This window comes from Lactuca virosa, chromosome 5, assembly GCF_052849685.1.
Source record: "Lactuca virosa cultivar CGN04683 chromosome 5, Lactuca_virosa_CGN04683_v6, whole genome shotgun sequence".
Classification (NCBI taxonomy): domain Eukaryota; kingdom Viridiplantae; phylum Streptophyta; class Magnoliopsida; order Asterales; family Asteraceae; genus Lactuca; species Lactuca virosa.
The window spans coordinates 356245672-356262501 of record NC_136430.1 but is presented as its reverse complement, the minus strand read 5'-3'; the positions used below and the strand labels follow the sequence as shown (position 1 = coordinate 356262501).

Sequence of the window (16830 nt, the reverse complement as noted above, 5' to 3'; positions counted from 1 at the left end):
GTGGTGACTCAGTGAGTTGGACATGATAGGACTCAGAGATTGTTGAACTCGACGAGTCATGGGGTGACTCGGCGAGTCAAGTCGTGATATGAGAGTTTTCTGAGTTAGGAACTCGACGAGTCAGCGGGTTGACTCGGGAAGTAGGGTCAATCAGGAAGGTTGACTTTGGCCAGGACTTTAACTTTGACCAGTTTGACCTTCAAGGGTATTATGGTAATTCAGATATTTATGTCAATGGATCATTGATGGCTATAGGTGTTGGAGTTTGGGGCAGTGCTTCGGGATTGTGCATTCGTGGTTCGGTTCGGCAGTTGCAAGGTGAGTTATCCTCACTATACCCAAGGGTCTAAGGCACCAAGGCCGGCCCTTCGATTTGTTATTTGAGATAGTTACTGATGTGTTATGTTAGTTGGCATCCTGGTTGATAGGATGGCTATATGATGGAATGCTCTGTTAGATCGGTATTCTGGTAGATTGGATGTGGCTATGCTTAGTGACCTGTAGTTGGTCTGACTGTCTGTATGCTGGTAGGAGATTACCTGTTATATGTGCACGTGTTGAGCAGTAGTAGAGGGTATTCCATCCTGGTAGGATGATAGGGCCCTAGTATGTCGTTCTGTAGACTGTTATGTGATTATTTGATAGGTGCACATGTTTGACAGTAGGTGGGCATTCCAACCCGATGGTTGTGGCCCAGGAGTATTCCATCCCGGTAGGATGATTGGACTCATAGTAGGTGGGCATTCCAACCCGATGGTTGAGGGCCTGGGGTATTCCATCCTGAGGGATGATTGGACCCATAGTAGTTATTGTATGTATGGTAGGTGGGCATTCCAACCCGATGGTTGTGGGCCAGGAGTATTCCATCCCGGTAGGATGATTGGACTCATAGTAGGTGGGCATTCCAACCCGATGGTTGAGGGCCTGGGGTATTCCATCCTGAGGGATGATTGGACCCATAATAGTTATTGTATGTACAGTAGGTGGGCATTCCAACCCGATGGTTGTGGGCCAGGAGTATTCCATCCCGGTAGGATGATTGGACTCATAGTAGGTGAGCATTCCAACCCGATGGTTGAGGGCCTGGGGTATTCCATCCTGAGGGATGATTGGACCCATAGTAGTTTTTATATGTATAGGTGGGTGGGTATTCCAACCCGATGGTTGTGGGCCGAGAATATTCCATCCCGAGGATGATTGGACTCGTAGTATGTTGGCATTCCAACCCGATGGTTGAGGGCCTGGGGTATTCCAACCTGACGGTTGATTGGACCCATAGTATTCTATTCATTGCTGTATGTGTATGGTTATGTGTGTACGGGTATTTTGGGGGAACTCACTAAGCTTTCTAGCTTACGGTTTTCAGTTTATTGTTTCAAGTACATCAGGTGATCGTGGCAAGGCAAAGGCGTGATCGTACCGCTCCTCATATTTCATGATTTTGTGATTTGGTTCTGGGGATACTCTGATGTTTAAACTATTTTGAAAACAAGTTGTAATAACTTAATGGTTTTTGAATGGGTTAAAATGTTTTAAATTGGCCTGAATTTTATGGGTGTTACAGAAATTCTATAATTTGGTCGCTTTTTGAAAGTACAATGTTCTAATAAGACTTAGTAAAAGTTCTAAAGTACAATGTTCTAATAAGAAAAATATTGAAAGTACAATCCTATTTTTGATTTTCTAACGTACAATGTCTTAATAAGAAAAAAAAGATGCAAATAAAATGCTATGCTTAGGAAGAGTTTTCAAATTAAATTGTCATAATAAAAAATGAATAGTATGATGTTATAACTAGTAGAGCTTTCAAAGTACAATGGTAAACATGATAGGTTCTTCCAAATACGACTTAAATCATAATTTTTTTTATACTGTAACAAAAAAAAAGGTAAACTCATTATGCCATAATAAACATATTAATATAAGTAAATTGTTATTTCTTTCATTTAACAATGGAATTTTATCCCGTTTTCGAAAATTACAGCGTAATGGTAAAAAGTAAAAATCTCATTTCTGTGACTTTCTCTATTAAGTAAAAACAACTCGTATATAAATTATCTTACCAGATTAAGTCCTATATGCATTATGGACATTAAGGCAAAAACAAAAATAAATATCTTACTAATACATGATTGGGACACCGAACATTTATCAAGGTCCGGATCCATTAACAACCACAAGCATATTCACAAATGCAAGATGCACATGAGACAAAAAAAGTAAACGGTGATGATTGTGTTATCTTGAAACTGTTTGCGGAGCCACACATGTTAAACGCTCAAAGCAAGGGGAACGCTGGAACTCTTACATCTATCGTGGATGTCGTAAATGTTGGACTATGTTAATAATTTTCCTCTGTTCATGATCATTTTTGGACCATTTTTGCATAGTAATTAATTTTATATATGTTTGTTTATGAGGCCATTAAACCATCACTCCTGGTGGAAACATGATTAGGCCGGCTTATAACATTGCAACCCAACTTTCTCATAATCTAAAAAGTTCTCTGATTATATAAGTTCGTTATCGATTTGATGAATTGGTAGATTTTATACTTTTTGACTTTGTAGATTTTATACTTTTTGACACTTGCAGCTTCATGGCTATTATTTTTTGCAATGAAGAAATCCTAATTTTGTTGATGGTTCCTCATGAGGCCATTAACTTCTTGTTGCTTGTGGAGAAGGTGTAGGTACCATAAATAATTAATTTCTTACTTTGTTTGATTATAAAACAAATTTGTTTGATTGTAAGTCTTGTTATATTGCAGGTCAATAATGGCAAATGAAAAGTTATATAAAAACGGATATATAAATTTGGGATGGTTGACTGTGGGATTCGGTCATTCCGTCGAAGGAGATTTCTTAGAAGTTTAGGGAGGGAGAAATTGTAACATCCTAGCGTTGGAGGCGTGCATCTCATTTCTTCCTTAAGCTCCTTATTGTGTTGCGAGTTGTGGGGAAGAATGATAAAATCATGTGTTACCTTTTAAACATATGAGTCAAATACCCATGAATTTATTGATTTCGCCTGTTTAATTTTGGAAAATATGGCAACTTACTTTAAAACATTATGTATAAACAATATGGTTGCGATATGGTAATGACGAACCCCTTAAATCAAAGTCGGCATTCTTAGCCTTTTTGCCAATAAAAGCAATGAAGGTCAACCTATTTTACCACTAAAAATAGAGCAAAGCCAACATTCCAAACCTTTTTCAACATTAAAAGCAATAAAACTCAGAAAATTTACCCATATTTACCACAAAAATATCACATTCAATATTTTAAACTATTTGTAACCATAAATGATTAAACTTATGATTATAGTTGATAAACGTTTTTTGGCTCATATGCAAGAAATTACAACTTACTTTCATTTATTTGTTTATTTAAAAGTGTGCTTGAAAAATCTACCAAGTTATATCAATGTAATTGACATACACATTACTTCTTACTACTATAATTAGGTTCTTTTCAAACTGCAATGCCCTAATAAGAAATTATAATGAAAGTTCATCACTTTTTGTAATCATAAAACAAAAGTAGGTGGCTATAACAAGCAAATATATACAACTATCGCCATTTGTATTTACATAAGAGTAAACATAAAACAGAACAAAAGTTCATTATATTTTTGTCCATCATAACAATATAATTGTATGGTTTTACTCCTAATACCAATATACTTAAATTTTTAATATATATATATATATATATATATATATATATATATATATGGGAAAAGTGAATATACATTACAGCCTCACCTAAGCTTAGGTAGTAAACCATATGAAAATACGTTGATTTACTATATAAAGATCGCGGTTAGGGCATTCATGATTAACAATTGAAAATGTAGATTCAAGATCGACGCAATAGTTTTGATAAGGAAACAAGAATATTGATTATCTTAGATCTTCCTGACAGTGGAAAAAAGTAATGTTCATTAGGGTGAAGTAATAAACGATAATGAAGGAAAGAAAAGAGGGATGGTAAAACGATGATGGAGGAAAGAAATGTTATCGAGGATGATATATTTACCAAGTGAAAACCAAATTGGGTATATTTATTAAGTTAAAAAATATATTTTATAGGTTTAGTACTTAAGCTTAAGTGGGGTTGTAATATATATTCCCTATCCCCTATATATATATATATATATATATATATATATATATATATATATATATATATATATAATAAGCATTTCATTAGGTATTAAATATGCAAAACTTGTAACCAGGATATTGATATTCAGAACAGGATATTGATAATCAGAACAATTAATAAGTGGATTGTGAACAACTTAATTTGTCTAAAAGTCCCTTGCTGGCAATCCCGTCTTTTGCCTCGCTAAAATTGCGGCCTCCATCATAATAATATCTTTCTTGCCTTGCATGGTTCTTTGTGGTGTAATAATCATTCCTTGACATGGTGTCTGAGTATCTAAAAAATCTAAACAACTCAACGATTTCCCAACTTCATCATTTCATTCACTATGAAACAGATGGTTTATACATCAAACAAATTACAACTCAAACCTTACTACATAAATCTCTCACTCTCATATGAACAAATGAATCTGTTAATCTAGATCTAATTCTTGAACATGAACAAACCCTAAACTGATGATAAAAGAACGAGAGAAAAAGAACTCTGTGAAATATCTTGATGTGAAAGAGACAAACAGTCTCCAGCTACCAGATATATACTCGGGTCACTAACACCATGGATACATCCATAACCCGTATGATAACCCGTGTATAAACCCGACATAACCTGCATAATTTTCATAACACACCCATACAAATATATAAAATACAATACTTACCCTGAATCCTTTAGAAATTAATGTTTATGTTTGATATTAAAACCTTTACTTTTCTCAATAAACATTAATTTCAGAAAACAATTTTAATTACTTTTAAAAACATTAACCATATTAAGTCTATTCAGAATATATTCATGTTGACTACTACCAAGAGACTTGGTCAAAATATCTGCATTTTGTTCTGAAGATAAAATTTTATTAATTTTTAACACTCCATTTTCAATTTTTTCTCTTACAAAATGTAGGTCAATTTCAAAGTGTTTTGTTCTTTCATGAAAGACAGGATTCAAAGCAAGTTTAATTGCTGACTCATTATCACAAAAAATATTTACAGGTAATTTTGGTTTTATATTCAAATCAAAAAGCAATTTTAAAATCCATATAACTTCACAGGTTATGCTACCTAGAGCCCTGTATTCAGACTCTATGGAGGAGCGAGAAACAGTACTCTGTTTCTTACTCTTCCAAGAGACAAGTGACCCTCCTATATACACAAGATAACCTGTTACTGACCTATGACTAAACAAACATTTAGCCCAGTCAGCATCAACAAAACCAACTAAATCAAAAGAATTTGACTTAATTAAATGAATACCCATACCTGGACCCTTTTTCAAATACCTCAATAACCTGAAAGCAATATTAACATGAGACTTGTAGGGCCTGTGCATATACTGACTTAATAGCTGAACAGCATATGAAATATCAGGCCTTGTAATAGTTAGATAAATCAACTTTCCAATAAGATTTTGATACTCAGTTATATCAACCAAATAATCTGATTTATCCAGATCTGATTCTCTTTTAATAACAAGATTGGATTCTAAAGGAGTTTTAACAAGTTTGCATGCAAGCATACCAAATTCATGAAGTAACTCCATACAATATTTTCTTTGATTAAGACAGATACCATTAACAGTTCTTAAAACTTCAATACCAAGAAAATACTTCAAATCACCAAGATCCTTTATTAAAAACTGTGATTTAAGAAAAATTTTAACATTATTTAACTCAATTTCATTGTTTCCAGTTAAAATAATGTCATCTACATAAACAAGAAGAACTACAAAAGAATCTTGAAAACTTCTAACAAACAAGGAATAATCATTCATACTTTGTTTGAATCCAAAGCTGGAAAGAGAAGAGCACAACTTCTCATTCCATTTTCTAGGGGCCTGCTTAAGTCCATAGAGAGATTTCAATAGTTTACACACTCTAGTATCACCCTTTGAATGATACCCTTCAGGTTGACTCATAAAAAAAATTTCAGATAAGTTTCCATACAAAAAAGCATTATTAATATCAAGTTGAAAAAGAGGCCAAGAATTATGAACAACCAAAGAGAGAACCACTCTAACTGTTACAATTTTGGCCACAGGTGAGAAAGTCTCTTCATAATCTATTCCTTCCCTTTGATTATATCCTTTAGCAACAAGTCTGGCTTTATATCTTTCTATATCACCATTAGACTTATATTTAATCTTATATATCCATCGACATCCAATGGCTTTTCTATCTTTGGGAAGATTAGTAATTTCCCAAGTGTTATTTCTATAAAGGGCCTCCATCTCCTCATTTATGGCGTTAATCCAATTTGGATCAAGGACTGCCTCACTATAACTCTTTGGTTTAACAGTTTTATTAAGACTTGAAACAAAACAAAAAATATCATTATCAAGAGCTGAATAGTTAACAGATCTTTCTATACCATATTTATGTTTTCCTTCAATAACATAGTCACTAAATCTAATTGGCATGTGAATACTACGTCCAGATCTAGTTTCCCTAGTTGACAAACTATTAGAAGGATCAGAATTATTTAAAACATTTTCCTCAGTCAAAGTAGAAGAACCTGGAAACATCTCATCAGTAGGAGGCACATATGCCCCACCAGTCCGGTTGCTGACATCAGAGGGACATGTCTCATCCAAGTCATGGTCTGCATTAGCACCATCCAAATGATGGTTGCTATCCAGGTTTTCTACCCTAGTGTTATCAAGAATAGAACTAGAATTTAATGACTCATCATAGGAAAACAAATCATTTGGATTCATAGGAACATTAGATCTATCAGTCAAAGATGAAGATTTAAGCTTGAAAGGGAACACATACTCATAGAACTTTACATCCCTGGAAACAAAAACAAGATTTGAGTCAAGACTAAGAACTTTGTAACCCTTTTTATCAGAAGAATATCCAAGAAAAATACACTTATCAGCTCTTTCAGAAAATTTGTCTGAATTATTCAATTTAGTGGCAAAACATAAACAACCAAACACTCTAAGTTTATCAAAAACTGGAACAATATTATAAACAAGTTCATAAGGAGAAGAACCATTCAAAACAGAAGTAGGAGTTCTATTGATTTAAAAAACAGAGGTTAAAAATGCATCTCCCCAATATTTAAGTGGAATAGCAGACTGAAACATAAGGGACCTAGCAACATTTAAAATGTGTCTGTGTTTTCTCTCCACAACCCCATTTTGTTGTGGAGTATGAACACAAAAAGTTTGATGCAAAATTCCTTTTGACTCAATTAAAAATTTCATCCTGTTATTTAAAAATTCAGTCCCATTATCTGACCTAACAGTTTTAATTTTAACACAAAATTGATTAAGAAGGATTTTAAAGAAAACAACAATACAATCATAAACTTCATCTTTAGACCTCAACAGATAGACCCAAGTAGCCCTAGTATAATCATCCACAATGATTAAAAAATATATGAATCCTTCAACAGTTGTCACCCTATAGGGACCCCAAACATCTAGATGAATCAACTCACCAAGTTTAGAAGTAGAGTGTTGACTAACAGGAAAAGGTTCTCTAGTTTGTTTAGCTTTATGACACACATCACATGGAGGAAGACTTTCATTACCAATTCTAAGTTTGGTTTTTAAAGCACCCAAAGCTTGATCAGAAGGGTGACCAAGCCTATGCTGTCAAGTCAGTTTGGACACACAACAAACAGAAGAGGACTTAGAGAGACTAGAAGAAATACCTGAAGGTACACTATTTATGTAATAGAGAGCCCCATACTCTCTACCATTCCCCACCATCACCTTTGACTGTAAACCCTGAATTTTACAACTATGTTCATTAAACACAACTTCACAATTACTATCTTTGCAAAACTTATGAACAGACAGTAAATTTACATTGAAATCAGGAACAACAAATACATCAAACAGGGTTAAAGAGTTAGACAAATTCAGATTACCAATTTTCTCAATTTTAGTAGATGTACCATTAGGATGACTAACTACTAAATCTAATTTTGACACATCCAAGGTATCATGAAGAAGTGACTCAGAAGCAATCATATGTTGATTAGCTCCTGAGTCAACAATCCATTTAGGTGAATTAACAGAAGCATTACATGCTTGAAATAAACAAGTATCTGCCATATTAGCACTGACAGATGACTCTTCACTGACATGTCTATCACCAATTAGTTGCAAAAACTTGACATATTGATCCTTAGTGAGTTGATGAAACTTAGAATCCCCATTAGAATCAGGAAACTTAGAAGTACTTCCATTTCCAGAAGAAGTAGTAGAAGAATTAGCAGAAAATTTTTTCACAAAATTATTCTGATTACTATTTTCATTTCTTGGTTTAAAGTCCTTGGGATATCCAATCAACTTATAACACTTCTCTATAGTATGTCCTTTAATACCTCAATTCTTACACTGAACAATTTGACCCTTATTTTTAGCATTAGATATGTTATTAAATCTGCTATTAAAAGCAGTGGACTGAGTCTTTGTCACAGATTGAGATGACTGAAAAGAAGACAAGGATCCATTCCTTTGAAGGGATTATTCTCTTGACACAAAAGAGAAAGCAGTTTTCACATTAGGTAAAGGGTCCATTAATAAAATGTGACTTTTGACTTGATTGTAAGAGTCATCTAGACCAGATAAAAACTACATAAGTTTCATGAGATTAGAATGATCTTTAAGTTTAACAGAAGCATCACAAGTACACTCAGTTAAGCTAGTAAGACCATCAAATTCTTTCCACAAAGAATCAAGCTTATTGAAGTAATCTGACAGAGAAACACCATTTTGTTTAAGAGAATTAATCTGTTGGTGAATGTTAAACACAACTAACCCATCAGATTTATTATAGGTTTCAAAAAGATTTTCCCAAATTTCTTCTGCAACCTTAGAATAAGCTTGACTTTGATAAATGGAATCAGAAATGGAAGACAAGAGCCAAGAACAAACAATAGCATTTGCCCTATCCCATTTAGACTGTTTGGAATCATCAACCTTACTTTTCTTAAAAGTTCCATCTACAAAATCAAGTTTATTCCTGGCCTTAAGAGCTCTAGAAATAGAACTTCTCCATAGTCTAAAATTTTCATTTCCAGTTAATTTTGTTGTAATAATTGATGTAACAGCATTATCAGATGGATGGATGTAAAGAGGATCATCAAAATTGATTTGATCATCCTTTCCACTTCCACCAGGTGGATCAGTAGAACCACCAGCCATATACAATACACAGAAAGAAAACAAGAACTCACTTCTGTACTGATATTAAGTCTAGATGGTCACCACGTATGTCGGGTCCCAAGACAATCAGTACAGAAGGAACTAATCAAGTAAAAACGAAACAAGAAAAGTAACTGGTGTACACAAGACACCAGGATCTCCCAGAACAGATATCAAAAAAAGGAAGAAAGGAACAAGAAACTTCTCACAGTGCTGAAGATAAAAGAAGAAGGAATCGACTCTCCTTATCCGTTCCCTACTAGAGTTTATCGGTGATAAAATCCGACCCCTATAGAGTTATTTCAGACAAGAAGATTAATCGATTAGGTTTTTTCAATCGATGACGATCCACAAATCGATCAGGTTTTTCCAATAGATGGCGATCCACAGGAGATACAAAAGTCATAGACCACAAGAAGCCCCACAGTAGATACCTGCAATCACACAAACAAGACTCGCACTACCAGGATCTAGAAATAACGTAACAAAGAACAAGTTTGATTCGATCAGGAATAAAACCAAAAACAATCGAATGATCAACAGTTTATGACTAAACAATATAAGAGTTCAAAGGAACACGTAGATCTATCAACAACAAACAGATTCAAAACATATAACGTAAAAGAATCAGAAGATACCTGACGATCAAGTGATGAACGAACTCATTGAGTGTTATAAGAAGAAGAACGAAGCCTATGACTCTGATACCATCTAAAAAATCTAAACAACTCAACGATTTCCCAACTTCATCATTTCATTCACTATAAAACGAATGGTTTATACATCAAACAAATTACAACTCAAACCTTACTACATAAATCTCTCACTCTCATATGAACAAATGAATCTGTTAATCTAGATCTAATTCTTGAACATGAACAAACCCTAAACCGATGATAAAAGAACGAGATAAAAAGAACTCTATGAAATATCTTGATGTGAATGAGACAAAAAGTCTCCAGCTACCAGATATATACTCGGGTCACTAACACCATGGATACATCCATAACCCGTATGATAACCCGCGTATAAACCCGACATAACCTGCATACTTTTCATAACACACCCACACAAATATATAAAATACAATACTTACCATGAATCCTTTAGAAATTAATGTTTAAGTTTGATATTAAAACCTTTACTTTTCTCAACAGTATAATCAGAAAGGAGAGCACGTGTGGCACCACTTCCTTGTAACAGTTGATCCCTCAAAGCTGGAAGACCCATTTTTGCGATGTGTTGTAATTCATAATCTGGAATCTGTGGTTTCGGGAGGTCCATCTTAGTTTGTTAGATCGGAGTATAGCAGATGGAGCATCATGTCTCCATGTTATTTTGTTCATCACAATGTCCTGCTTTCTCAAACGGGCCTCTCTATCAGCCCTTCTTTCACCTTCCAGTTCCTCGATGGTGGTTAGGAATTTAGGTTGCTCAACTATTGAAATTTCATCAACGACGTCATAAAAGCCAAGTGGCGGCCTGATTTCAAAGGGGATCTCAGCATTGCGGTCGAAATTCTTCCTTTTACTGTAATCATCAATTCCGGCCGCCTTCAATTCTCTCCACTTTAGTAAAGAAGCAAGGCGACTGGCTTCTTCAAGCTGCTTCTCCCGGGCATTCCTTTTTGCCTTTTTTACCCCTTGTATTGGATAATCGAGCCCGTGCTTCTGAAAGCATTTCCTTTTCATCGTCATCCATGTCAACTGGATCAGGTCGAGGCTTTGCTTCCGGGTTTGGGTCGATCTCTCCGGGTCGTAATTTTCTTGGATCGTCATATTTTTCATCCCTTACACAAGCTGCATCCAGAAGCTTTTCGTAGCGGTCGATGCATTCACACAAAGTGCGGCCGACCATGGGAGCGACTGTTCTCCATTGACTCGGCAGGAGCTTAGCAAGATGAAGCAGCTTCTCATCTTCCTCTCTGGTCCACTCAGTCTGTAAATTTTAAATAGAAAAACAGTCAGGATATCGATTATTACAAAATTGATGGCAAGAATATTAATGATTTTATCAAGACCTAGAGTTTATCCAAGCTAGATACTGGTAATTCTTTATTAAAGGGTTTCTCCTATCTCTTTGTCTCTACCTAACAAGGTAGAAGGTTTCTCCTAACAAGTTCATGCAACTTACTGTGACAACCCTTGCAATGACATTACCCCAGAAAAGACTCATCAAGATACAGACATCAACATATAAATTTTGTTGTATGTGGTAAACCAAAACGTATATCCCATGCCAGAATTTGGAAAACTTGTTTGTGTGTATATATGAGAAACATACCACTTAATTAACGTTATTGCTTTAAGATAAAGAAACATTAGTCAGAAATTGACATCTCGATAGATTAAAATCAATATGTAAACTAGCAATTCTTGAGAATATGATGCGTACCTTTTTGATGGAAGGATCGAGCCATTCGTACCAACGAGCTTTACACTGTTTAGCGGATTTGCGCACAAGTAAGGAAGACGTACGACCCCATTCGTTCTTCCCGTATTTCATCACAGCAGACTTGAGGATCTCATCCTCTGTGTTTGTCCAAACACCTCTTTTAATCGAAATCCTCATCTTCCTCGTCTTTAATAAAACACTAGTACATATGTGAATGTCGAGCCCTTTCTACTTAATTAAAACTGGTTTCTGAATAAAAATATACCTAAAAGAAACAAAAGGAGGCTCTCAGATTTTAAGTACAGAAGCCGTTCCCTTCTTTATGTATGGTTCTCTCCTTTTTTACCTTCAACAAATGAACCGATGTGGGACATATATAGCAAAAAGAAGTCAAGCCTGTTTCCTTTTTTAACTTGATGTTCATTAAATCTATTTGTTTTGTGGCCATTTTCTTTATATTCTTCTCTACTAAAACTATTCACCAAAAAAATATTTTAAGGATATTCCAAAGTTTATTCTTTTGGAGTAAATTTTAGGTCATTATCCTTCTCTTTAAAATTTCAAAAAATAACAACAATTTTGGATGATTTAGGATTTTTCTAATATTTAAAATATACAATGCGTCCCCAGTACATAAAGAAGGGCAAAAATATTATTTGTATCCCTTTTACCCGAAAATCCTTTTTGAAGACTCTCTAAAAGCGATGCCTTTTACAATCGGCCTTTTCAGATCTTGAAACACAGAAAGACACCAAGTTTCTACTTTTTCTTAATATAAAACTTTTTTCAAACCGTTTTAAGTTGTTTATTTACACCGAAAACAATTTTAGAAGACAAAGGACATATTCGAGAATCATTCGAAGTTTTTCAAACATGTTCTTCGTCTTCAAAAATATTTTTAGTAGGGTTTTTGGATGGGTTTCCTTGATAGATTTGACATTATTCCATTATTCGTAAAAACAAATGAGATAAGACACTTTATATCAAATATGACGTTTTTACTCTTTGAAAATGATGGACACGCTTCAAAAATAATTTGCGAATCTATGAACTATTTAGAAAAATATATGTTCGAAAATACCGAGTTTGAAGGTGATATCAGGCCTTTCTTATGTGCAATTGAATTCTGTGAAATTTAACTTGTACTTTGTGAAATCATCTAAATCCCAACATTTTTTTATGTAATTTTACAACACCGGCCCATTATACGATGGTATTCATGGGGAAGACTAATGTAAGCCTCTTTAAAAACTAATAAGAAGGCTTTTGATAGGATTGGAAATCATATTAGAGTTGGAAATCTTTACCACCATCACATTATATCATCAAGGGATTATCATATGTTTTCAATGTATGATGAGATGTTTTTAAAAATTATCTATCATTTAATATTGATAATAATAATTGTATTCAATAGGGAGACCAAAACTTGGGTTAATGGATGGACATAGAGCAACGACTTACTAGCGGTTATATTATATACCATAAACTGCCAACGATAAGTATTAATTTAGGTAATTGGTTATTTAAATGCATTTCAAAAAGATCATTTAATAAGGCTTGCAACCAAACATAGTGGAGTGCGAGTGGTGGACATACAATCTTCCTTATCACACCATCAGCTAATGTGTCTATATCATAGTCTCCCCTTGGTCTATCCTCTTTACCACCTTCATGTTCAAAACCACCACCATCATAATCATTTGAATTGTCATTGAATCTGATTGAACATACATTTGTAGTTGAGAAGACACTTTATATAGATTTTCAATAGCTATGGGAACTCGGAGATCAACTTTCAACAGTGTTTTTGGACAAAACACGCCACTACAAAAATTACATTTGTATTTTTTGTAGTCTTGTTAAATATATGTGTTGTGTGTGCGGTCTTATCCACACTACAATGTGTATGTCTCACCATATATTTTTAATGATTTAACCTTTTAAATTGAAATATATGCCGAGGAAACTGGTGAAACAAATGAAAAGGGTAAGTTGGTTATAACTTTGAATTATTTAAATTTTTATGGTAGATTATCGATGAATGATGAAGATGATTATGATGAAGACCATAAAGAACACGTCAACAACAAAGTTAAAATGAAGCAATTCATAGAAGCTCTTCAAATGATGCTTATAATGAAATGAATGAGTACTTTGGTGGTGGAATTGAAGTTTAGTTTTGTTAAAGGACTACATAAACTTAGTTAATCTGAGCAATGTTAATGTGTTTATTTTTTGAAATCACATGATATGTTTTGATGTGTCCTTGGATTTCTCAGCTATAGCTTTGGCCAACTATTATCTACAATTGTGCCCTAGATGTCCACACGAACGAGATAAGTATGTCCATGTCTATGTAAGTATTTTTGTGTGTTATCCTTGAACGCAACAATGCATACAAAAGTCCATTTTGGTTAAGTAAGAATTTTTACATGTTAATTGTTTTATAACTCATTTAGTTGTGTTAATTGATCATTTTGTCAATTTATTGTTGAGTTTCATAGAAAAATGCATTACTATTGGTCCTGATTGACATATAAACTTAGCTTGAGAAGCAGGAACAAGTTCCTCTCATCAACTTCCCGTTGTTTTTATGCATGTAAATTAAATGAAATTTAATATTTTGTAAGAACTCTTTTTACTAAACAATGTTAGTTTTTTTCATGAACACCAAATATTAATGATTGGCTTCAATAGATTGGAAAAGGAGATTACACAACTACAATTGCTTAGTCAAATTGTGATAAAAAAAAAATAATATAACAATCATAATTTTTAGACTTTTTTATAAAATCTTAGTTTAGTCGAATTGGGATAAAAATCGTTCAAATTTTTTTCGTTCCTTTGCTATTGACGATAACATAGCATTATTAGTTATCGTCTTTTATTGACAATAGTTCTTTCAATTTATAATTTGGTAGAAATTCGTAAATTTTAGTGACCAACAATATTCATTTGTACTTGGAACTGGTTAATAAGTCAACATCCTATTTATGGAGGGTCTTTATTTTTTTTTCTCATAATACTGCTTGTAATAATGTTTTTTCTAAAAATCAAACTCTCTAAAACACTGAAAGAGAGTTTGGCTTTATATGATTTTCAACATAGTAAGTTGAGAAATCTATCCATTGGTAGCAATATTGTGATTTTAAATATAAAAATGTTTTCATTGCTATAATTTGTTTTCTTTTTTAGAATACAATGTCCTAATAAGAATTATTAGGAGTTATAAAGTATAATGTTCTAATAAGAAAATTGTTGAAAGTACAATTCTATATTTGATTTTCTAACATACAATGTCTTAATAAGAAAAAAAAGTTGCAAAGAAAATGAAATACTTAGGAAGATTTTTCAAATTAAATTGTCATAATAAAAATGAATAGTTTGATGCTATGATTAGTTGAGTTTTCAAGGTACAACGGTAGACTTGATATTTTTAAATACGACTTAAATCATTATTTTTTATTATACTGTAATAGAAAACAAAAAGTGAAAGCATGATGTAATAATAAACATATTAGTATAAATTCATTGGTATTTCTTTCATTTAATAATGGAATTTTATCCTATTTTTAAAAATTACAACGTAATGCTAAAAATTAAAAACCTCATTTTCCGTGACTTTCTGTATTAAGTAAAAACAACTCGTATATAAACTATCTTACGAGACTAAGTCCTATATGCATTAAGGATATTAAGTCAAAAATAAAATAATATATCATACTAATACATGATTGGGACATTTATCAGGATTTAGATCCATTAACAACCGCAAGCATGTTCACAAATGCTAGATGACCGTTGGACACGCAAAGCGAGGGACCAGATAAAACTCTTACTTCTATCGGGGACGTCGTAAATGTGATACTATGTTAATAATTTTCCTCTATTCATGATCGGTTGGTGACCATTTTTGAATAGTAATTAATTTTATATGTTTATTTGCCATGCCATCAAACCATCTCTCCCGGTGGAAACATGATTAGGTCGGCTTGTAACACTGACCCAACTTTCTGATAATCTAAAATTTTCTCTGATTATATAAGTTCGTTATCATTTGATGACTTTTAACATTTTATACTTTTTGACACTTGCAGCTTCGTGGCCATTATGTTCTGCAATGACGAAATCCTGATTTTGTTGATGGTTCCTGATCAGACCATTAAATTCTTGTTACTTGTGGAGAAAGAGTAGGTACGATAAATATTTAATTTTGTACTTTGTTTGATCATAAAACAAATTTGTTTGATTGTAAGTCTAATTATATTGCATATCAATGATGGCAATTGAAAAGGTTTATAAAAAGGGATATACACATTATGGTTGGCTGTGGGATTCAATCATTGCATTAAAAGAGATTTCCCAGAAGTTGAGGGTTGGAGAAATTGCAATATCCTAGCATTGGAGGTGCATCTCAATTCTTCCTTAAGCTCCTTATTGTATTGCAAGTTGTGGGGAAGAATGATAAAATCATGTGTTACCTTTTAAACATATCAGTCAAATACCCATGAATTTATTGATTTTGCCTCTTTAATTTTGGAAAATATGGCAAGTTAATATAAAACATTTTGTATAAAAAATATGGTAAAGTCGACATCTTAGCCTTTTTGCCAATAAAAGCAATCCAGATAGACCTATTTTACCACTAAAACTAGAGCAAAGCCAACATTCCAAACCTTTTGCACCATTAAAAGCAATGAAACTCACAAAAATTTACCCATATTTTCCACAAAAATATCAAATTCAATATTTTAAACTATTTGTTAGTATAAATGATCAAAATTAAGATTATAGTTGATAAACTTTTATTGGGTTAAATGCAAGAAATTGTAACTATTTGTTTATTTAAAAGTGTACTTGAAAAATCTAGCATGTTATATCAATGTCATTGACATAAACATTACTTCTTACTACTATAATTAGGTGCTTTTCAAACTAGAATGTCCCAATAAGAAGTTTTATTGAAAGTTCATTCTTGTAATCATAAAACAAAAGTAGGTGGCTATAACAAGAAAACAAATAGAACTATCTCCATTTGTATTTACATAAGAGTAAACATAAAACATAACAAAAGTTTGTTATATTTTTGTCGATAATA

At 33.1% G+C, this 16830-nt stretch overlaps 1 pseudogene; it reads right to left on the bottom strand.

Moving 5' to 3' along the window:
- Positions 1-4317: 4317 nt before the first annotated feature.
- On the bottom strand, positions 4318-11929 carry LOC145113478 (cell division cycle 5-like protein pseudogene; annotated as a pseudogene).
- Positions 11930-16830: the final 4901 nt, after the last annotated feature.